The sequence below is a fragment of the Pleurodeles waltl genome, chromosome 5 (assembly GCF_031143425.1).
Source record: "Pleurodeles waltl isolate 20211129_DDA chromosome 5, aPleWal1.hap1.20221129, whole genome shotgun sequence".
Lineage (NCBI taxonomy): Eukaryota > Metazoa > Chordata > Amphibia > Caudata > Salamandridae > Pleurodeles > Pleurodeles waltl.
This window is the reverse complement of record NC_090444.1, coordinates 1,514,057,676-1,514,066,039: the sequence shown is the minus strand read 5'-3', so window position 1 is coordinate 1,514,066,039 and position 8,364 is coordinate 1,514,057,676. Positions and strand designations below refer to the sequence as shown.

At 46.6% G+C, this 8,364-nt stretch overlaps 1 pseudogene; it reads left to right on the top strand.

The window, feature by feature from the left end:
- Positions 1-2,900: 2,900 nt before the first annotated feature.
- Positions 2,901-3,965, top strand: LOC138297129 (tribbles homolog 2 pseudogene; annotated as a pseudogene).
- Positions 3,966-8,364: the final 4,399 nt, after the last annotated feature.

Below are 8,364 nucleotides of genomic sequence, written 5' to 3'. Positions count from 1 at the left end.
TTCCCTTAGACACTGTCTGCCACCACACAATCTGCACACGCCTCCACAACATAGGAATTCGGCACAAAGCCTTAGACTGGCTCACCTCCTTTCTCACCGACCAGACCCAGAGAGTTCGCCTTCCACCTTTCCACTCCACCGCTACCAAGATCATCTGCGGAGTCCCCCAAGGGTCCTCCCTCAGCCCCAAACTCTTCAACATTTACATGATCCTCCTAGCCAACATCCTCCGATCACACGGAATCACTGTCCTCTCCTACGCAGATGACACCCAACTCATCCTCTCCCTCACCCGCAACCCCACCACCGCCAAAACCAACCTACACGCTGCTCTTCTCAACACCGCCAACTGGATGACAACTAACCACCTCAAGCTTAACTCCAACAAAACCAGGATCAACATTTTCAGCCCCAACAAAACCACATGGGACGACTCCTGGTGGCCCACCGCCCTAGGCCCTGCACCCACCACGCACGCAACCTCAGCATCATCCTGGACCCCTCCCTCTCCATGACACAGCAAATCAATGCTCTAACCTCCTCCTGCTTCCACACACTTCGCACTCTAAAACAATCCTTCAAATGGATTCCCGCAGAGACCAGGAAGACAGTCACCCATGCACTCATCAGCAGCAGACTAGACTACATTAACGCCCTCTACACCGACACCACACTCGAACTCAAACGCAAACTCCAGAGAATCCAGAACACAGCCGCACACCTCGTCCTTGGCCTCCCCCGCCACAAATGAATCTCACCACACCTCAAATCCCTTCACTGGTTCCCCATAGACAAGAGAATCACATTCAAGATCCTCATCCACGCACACAAATCCCTCCACAACACCGGCCCAACCTACCTCAATGAAAGAGTGAACTTCCACACTCCCACATGCAACCTCCGATCAGCCGACCTCGCCCTAGCCACAGTCCCCCGCATCCTCCCCACCAACCTTCGCAAAACCAAAGACCTCCTGCTCTTCAGAAAGAACCTCAAGACATGGTTGTTTGAACAGTGATCCTCCATGCCCCCCCTTGACCCGCCCCCCTCCCAAGCGCCTTGAGACCCACACGGGTGAGTAGCGCGATCTATAAATTTGTTTGATTTGATTTGATTTGATTAGACTCTTTAGACACACCTGCAACCTGAACGGCTGGACAGAATTGCACCAAATTTTGCAAAAAGGTAGCATTTGGCCCTAAGTTTTTCCTATTTGGTTTAAATCAGTTCAGTAGTTTTTGAAATATCAAAGGGAAAAAAATATAGATATCTAGGGCATTTAATCCAGGGAGACCTCCTGCTAAGATCTGATTGGCTGCCAACACTTCAAAAAAGAAATGTTGGCAACCATTATGGGACTCTGCTGAAACAGAGATCCAAAAAAATTTAACAAAAAAAGGAGAAGTCGGGTATGTACACCTTACCCCCCTAGCCTTTGTCCTTAGGTCCCCATGGGACCACACCAGGGCTACAAATTCTCTGAGAAATACGTAGCTGGAGAATTTTAAAAAGAAATGCGCTCTCTGTCTCTATTCTTCTTTATATTGCCCCCAGGAGGGCCAGATCCCAGGGCATGTAAATTGTATTAAGGAGCCGGGTGCATGGGCTCCCCCTCTTAGGGCTTAATAAACCCTCACCAGAGTTTCAGTAATTCATTATGCGGGGGGTGTGCAGTCCCCTCGGGCCCCAGGGACCACCACCTCCTCAGGGCAATATTTAAAAAATGTGGGGGGGGTCGCGTGAACCCCCGAGGCCCCTGGGGCCACCACCTCTCCAGGGCAACATAATTTAAAAGATGGGGGCTCTGTAATCAGTGTGCTGCTGACATTGAGTGGCAAGCCAGGCTCGGCGGTTCACAAGTATTCCCCGTCCCTTTGCACACTGCAGCGGAGATTATGGGCCTGATTCTAACTTTGGAGGACGGTGTTAAACCGTCCCAAAAGTGGCGGATATACCACCTACCGTATTACGAGTCCTTTATATCCTATGGAACTCGTAATACGGTAGGTGGTATATCCGCCACTTTTGGGACGGTTTAACACCGTCCTCCAAAGTTAGAATCAGGCCCTATGTCTTGCTTACAGGGATCAACTCGGCCATCCTTTTACTCAACTTTTTCTGTGGAATGTGAAGGAAAATAGAGTAAAGACAACAGATCATCTCAAAACCCGGACAAGTGAACCTCGAACAGCCCCTCAGTATTCTCACTTGTGTTTGTTCTCCGTGTGCGTCTGCATCGCTGAAGCAGCCATGCACAATGAACTGCTGGAAATACCGTTTCCTCTCTTAAAACGTTGATCGCACCTCACCCCCAGAACATCGTGCATCCTGCAATTCTCCCTGGTGTGCACTACAATTAAATGTCCTTTTTTTCTTTCTTGCTGCCGGTTGTAGTGAAGCAAATATCCCACGTATTTTTGTGCTCCATTAGTTGCACAGCATCAACTTTTGAAAGGTCTTGGGTGTCATCTACGGATCAGAGGCAGGCAGCTGCATCTGTTGCAGATGGCGAATCTGACATCATGCAGCACAAACCCCTGCCTCACCCACTGCAATATCTGGATATTTTGGGGGGCTGACCACATAATTCGCAACTTTTTTTTCTTATTTGACTGAACTGCATCAGATTGTCGTTGTTACTATTACATCCCACAAAAGAGTTAGCTGGGTCTCATGCTTTGCCATCCCATCATATCTTTGTTGCACAGTGAGTGGGAGCCCCTCTCCCTAAACCTTAGGAGCTTTCAAAGACTGTTATTTTTTCAGAAGACAGCAATAATCTCTTGTTGTTAGTCTTGAGGCTTGAGTACCTGACCCCAAACCTGCCACCATATGGGAGACCTTCCCTACCAGACCCCATCACATACCATCTGGGCGACTGCAGAGCTGACGAAGTCCCCATGAGCATACCAAGGCTGGACCTCGTGCTTGCCTTGCCATACTATGGAAGGCCGCAGACCGGACACAAAGCACAGACAGACCTGAAGGAGCCCTCCAGCACCCACTCCCCCAAAGCCTTCAGACCCAACCTGGGCTCGCCCAGCCCACCCGAGAGTACCAGCTTTCCGCAGAGTGTCACTTCACACATCGGCAACTACCTGCTGCTAGATCTATTGAAGGGGGACCGCACTTTCCTGGCCATGCACCAGCACAGTGGACAACAGCTACCTTGCAAGGTGGTTGACATTCACTACTACCAAACTTCCCTGCACCCTGTTTTTTATTAACTTTACAGAAACACATTAACCAAATCACTGAGATTATTCTGGGAGAGACAGAAGCCTATGTGTTCTTTGTGTGGATCCATGGGGATATGCACTCTTTTGTTCATACCTACAAAAAGTGCAACGAGGAAGAGGTGCCAGACTATTCTATGAAAAAGCCTCTGCTGTAGTTCATTGCCACGAGAATGGACTAGTACTGCAGGATCTCAAGTTCTGGAAGTTTGTATTCAAAGATGATGAAAAGACAAGAGTGAAGTTAGAAAGTTTGGAAGACGCCTATATTTTGCGTGTAGACGATGACTTTCGTTCTGATATGCATGGATATCCAGCCTATGTCAGCCCTGAAATACTAAACACAAATGGCAGCTACTTTGGCAGGGCAGCGAACATATGGCGCCTCATGCTCTACACCATGTTAGCTGGTCGATACCCCTTTCATGACATTGAACTCAGTTACCTCTTCAGCAAGACTTGCTGTGGGCAGTTTAACATTCCAGAGGCACTATAACCCAGGACAAAGTGCCTCATATGTCGCATTCTGCAAATTGAGCCATCGGATTGGCTGATGTTGCAAGAAATTCTGGACCACCTTGGTTTTCTGCAGATTTCAGAGCATCTAATTAAGGATATGATGCTAAGGAAGTGTTGGATCAACTGGTGTCTGATGTGCCTAGAGCCTGCAACGAACCCCACGTGCACACAGTGAAAGGTTGTGCATGGCATGGGGTTGGGTGGTTATAGGGGGTTGACTGCAGGGCCTGGCAGCAGGGTAGGCTCTGTGGCCTACCTCTGCCACGGCAGTGATTGGTTTAGTGTATAGTTGTTGAAATTAATTACTTTATGTAAAAAAAAACATAAAATTTCACCAAAAAAAATATAAAGGCTACAGGGATTTTATAGTTAGAAAATATAATTAAAAAACCATAGAAGTTCACTTAGAATAACACAGAATACAGGGACGTTATAGTTAGGTTCTCAATTTACTCATAATAAAACATAGCAATTCAGCAGTTACAGTTATGGCCTACTCAAGTAACTATAACTTGCGCTCTAAGGTAACTATAACTCACACCTTTGCCATGCACTGCTAATTAGCCCGCATATTACATCAGTCATGGCATCTTTTATGACATCATTAATAATATCACAACAGCATTTTTAATGAAATTACTGATGTGAAAACTCTGCATGGTGGGGGCGCGAATTATAGTTACCTTAGGGCATGAGTTATAAACACTTGAGTTAACCATAACTATAACTGCTGAATTTCTATGGTTTTGTGTGAGTAAATTCAGAACCTAACTTTAACGTCCCTCTAACCTTTGTTTTTAAAAATATATATATTTGTGTATATATTTATTAAAATAGATAGATAGATAGATAGATAGATAGATAGATAGATAGATAGATAGATAGATAGATTCTGAATTTACTCGTACAAAACCATAGAAATTCAGCAGTTATAGTTAGAGTTACTTCAAGTAACTATAACTCATGCCTTAAGGTAACTATAACTCACTCCCCTGCCATGCACATCTAATTACCCAAGATAATACAGCACTTCTGTAATGTCATTAAAAATATAAATGAAACATTAGCAGTCATTTTATTGAAGAAAAAACTGTGCATGGCGGGAGCGCTCAGTACCTCTGTTTGTTAACTCTCAATTGAAGTCCACTCACCTGAGAGGATACAATTTGTCAAGTGTGTGAAGTAGAGGGACTGCTAAGGCCAGGAGGCACTGTTTGTGTAACTCCAAACACCAGCCCAGTATTCACCCATCTAAATACCCCTGTTCCTCAACTCTCAATTGAAGTGTACTCACCTGGGATGATTCAATGTGTATAGTGTGTGTAGCGTAGAGAGTGACATGACTGCAAATCCCAGGGGGGCTGTGTCTCTAACTCCAAAGACAATACCAGTGTTCACTTGTTCAAAGACCCCTGTTCCTTAACTCTCAATTGAAATGTACTTTCCTGATTGGATACTGTAGGAAGGTACCAGCTTACCTGGCATGTTACCCCCATTTTTACTGTATGTATGTATGTTTTAGCCCATGTGTCACAGCGGATCCTGCTAGACAGGACCCCAGTGCTCATAGTATGTCCCCTGTATGTGTTTCCTGTGTGGTGCCTAACTGTATCACTGAGGCTCTGCTAACCAGAACCTCAGTGTTTATGCTCTCTCTGCTTTCTAAATTTGTCACTGCAGGATAGTGACTAAATTTACCAATTTTCATTGGCACACTGGTACACCCACATAATTCCCTTGTATATGGTACTTAGGTACCCAGGGTATTGGGGTTCCAGGAGATCCCTAAGGGCTGCAGCATTTCTTTTGCCACCCAAAGGGAGCTCAGACACTGCAGCCTGAGTGAAATAACATCCACGTTATTTCACAGCCATTTTTCACTGCACATACGTAACTTATAAGTCACCTATATGTCTAACCTTCACCTGGTGAAGGTTGGGTGCCAAGTTACTTAGTGTGTGGGCACCCTGCCACTAGCCAAGGTGCCCCCACATCATTCAGGGCAAATTCCCCACACTTATAACAACACTCTTAGCCACCCCATGGCTGTTATGAATCTCAACTGGGGGGGGGGGAGGGGTGTTACTGGTCCAAAGAAAGTTGTGGTAGCCACAGATGTACCTTTAGACTGTCTACTAGGGAATGATTTGGAGACATCAGCTTGGGCAAAAGTGGAGTTGGAGGCCCATGCAGCAATGCTGGGCATTCCTGGGCATATTTTTGCTTTAACCAGGACTCAGGCCAAAAAGCTAAAAGTACAGTGTGACTTTGATCCTAGAACAATGGACCAAGTGCTCCCTAAAACTAGGGGTAAAAAGGGTAAATCCCTACCCATTATCCCTCTCTCTACAGATGATTCCCATTCTGAGGAAGAGGAATGTCCTCCCTGTGCAGAACCTACACCAGAGGAGCTGGCAGCAGACACTGCTGAGCTTTTGGGTGGAGGGGGGCCTGCCAGGGAAGAGCTGAGTGTGGCACAGCAAACCTGTCCCACATTAGAGGGTCTCAGACAGCAAGCTTTCAAGCAGCAAAATGGGGATGTTAGTGACAGTCATAGAGTATACTGGGAAGATAACCTCTTGTACACAGAGTCAAGGGACCCAAAACCTGGAGCAGCCAGGAGATTGGCCATTCCCCTGCAGTACAGAGAGTTTCTTCACACTCTAGCACATGACATTCCTTTGGCTGGGCATTTGGGCCAGACGAAAACTTGGGAAAGACTTGTCCCCTTGTTTCACTGATCTCATATGTCAGAGGACACCAAATACTTTTGTAAGTTCTGTGTGACCTGCCAAGCCAGTGGCAAGACTGGTGGCACTCTAATCCCTCTAATCCCACTTCCAGTGGTTGGGGTGCCCTTTGAAAGGGTAGGGGTTGACATAGTTGGCCCCATTGACTCTCCTACTGCTTCAGGCAATAGATTTATCTTGGTGGTAGTGGACCATGCCACAAGTTATCCTGAATCCATACCTTTAAGGACCACTACAGCTCCTGCAGTGGCAAAGGTACTCCTGGGAATCTTTTCCAGGGCGGGCTTTCCTAAAGAGGTGGTATCAGACAGAGGTAGCAACTTCATGTCTGCATACCTAAAAGTAATGTGGAAGGAGTGTGGTGTTACCTACAAGTTCACCACCCCTTACCATCCACAAACAAATGGTCTGGTTGAGAGGTTTAATAAAACTTTCAAAGGAATGTTAATGGGACTCCCTGAAAAACTCAGGAGGAGATGGGATGTCCTGTTTTATTTGCCTCCTTTTTGCTTACAGGGAGGTACCCCAAAAAGGAGTGGGCTTCAGCCCCTTTGAACTCCTCTTTGGGCACCCTGTAAGAGGTCCACTTACTCTTGTGAAGGAGGGTTGGGAACAACCTTTAAAAGCTCCTAAACAAGACGTAGTAGACTATGTACTCGGCCTAAGATCCAGAATGGCTGAGTACATGAAAAAGGCCAGTAAAAACCTTCAGGCCAGCCAGGAGCTGCAAAAGCAATGGCATGACCAGAAGGCTGTTCTGATCCAGTACCAACCAGGACAGAAGGTGTGGGTATTGGAGCCTGTGGCCCCAAGAGCACTCCAAGACAAATGGAGTGGACCCCATCTAATTGTTTAGAAGAAGGGTGAGGTTACCTAATTGGTGGACCTGGGCACTGCCAGGAGTCCCCTTAGGGTGATTCATGTCAACCGCCTAAAACCCTACTATGACAGGGCTGATCTCACCCTGCTCATGGCAGCAGATGAGGGACAGGAAGAAGAGAGTGACCCTCTCCCTGATCTCTTCTCCACCATTGAAGCAGATGCCTTAGTGGAGGGAGTAGTTTTAGCAGATTGTCTGACTGCAGAACAGAAAGAAAACTGCATCAATCTCCTAAGCCAATTTTCAGACCTCTTTTCACTTGTACCAGGTACAACATCCTGGTGTGAAAACACAATTGACACTGGAGACAGCCTGCCTGTCAAAAGTAAAATTTATAGGCAGCCTTACCATGTCAGAGACTGCGTCAAACAAGAGGTGCAGAAAATGTTAGATTTGGGGGTGATTGAACCTTCTGAAAGCCCATGGGCTAGCGCAGTGGTGCTTGTACCAAAACCTCACACCAAAGATGGAAAGAGGGAGATGAGGTTTTGTGTAGATTACAGAGGGCTTAATCAGGTAACCAAAACTGATGCTCACCCTAAACCCAGGGCAGATGAGCTCATTGATACACTGGCTTCTGCCAAGTATCTTAGCACTTTTGATCTAACTGCAGGGTATTGGCAGAAGATGCTAAACCAAAGTCTGCATTTTCTACCATAGGAGGGCACTACCAATTCACCGTAATGCCCTTTCGTTTGAAAAATGCACCTGCCACTTTTCAGAGGTTGGGGAACACAGTCCTGCAAGAGTTTGAGGCTTTCGGTGCAGCATATCTAGATGATATTGCTGTCTTTACCTCAACCTGGGATGATCACCTGGTCCACCTGTGGAAAGTTTTGGAGGCCCTGCAAAAGGCAGGCCTCACTATCAAGGCCTCAAAGTGCCAGATAGGGCAGGGCAAAGTGGTTTATCTGGGCCACCTGGTTGGTGGATAACAGATTGCACCACTACAGGGGAAAATCCGTACAATCATGGATTG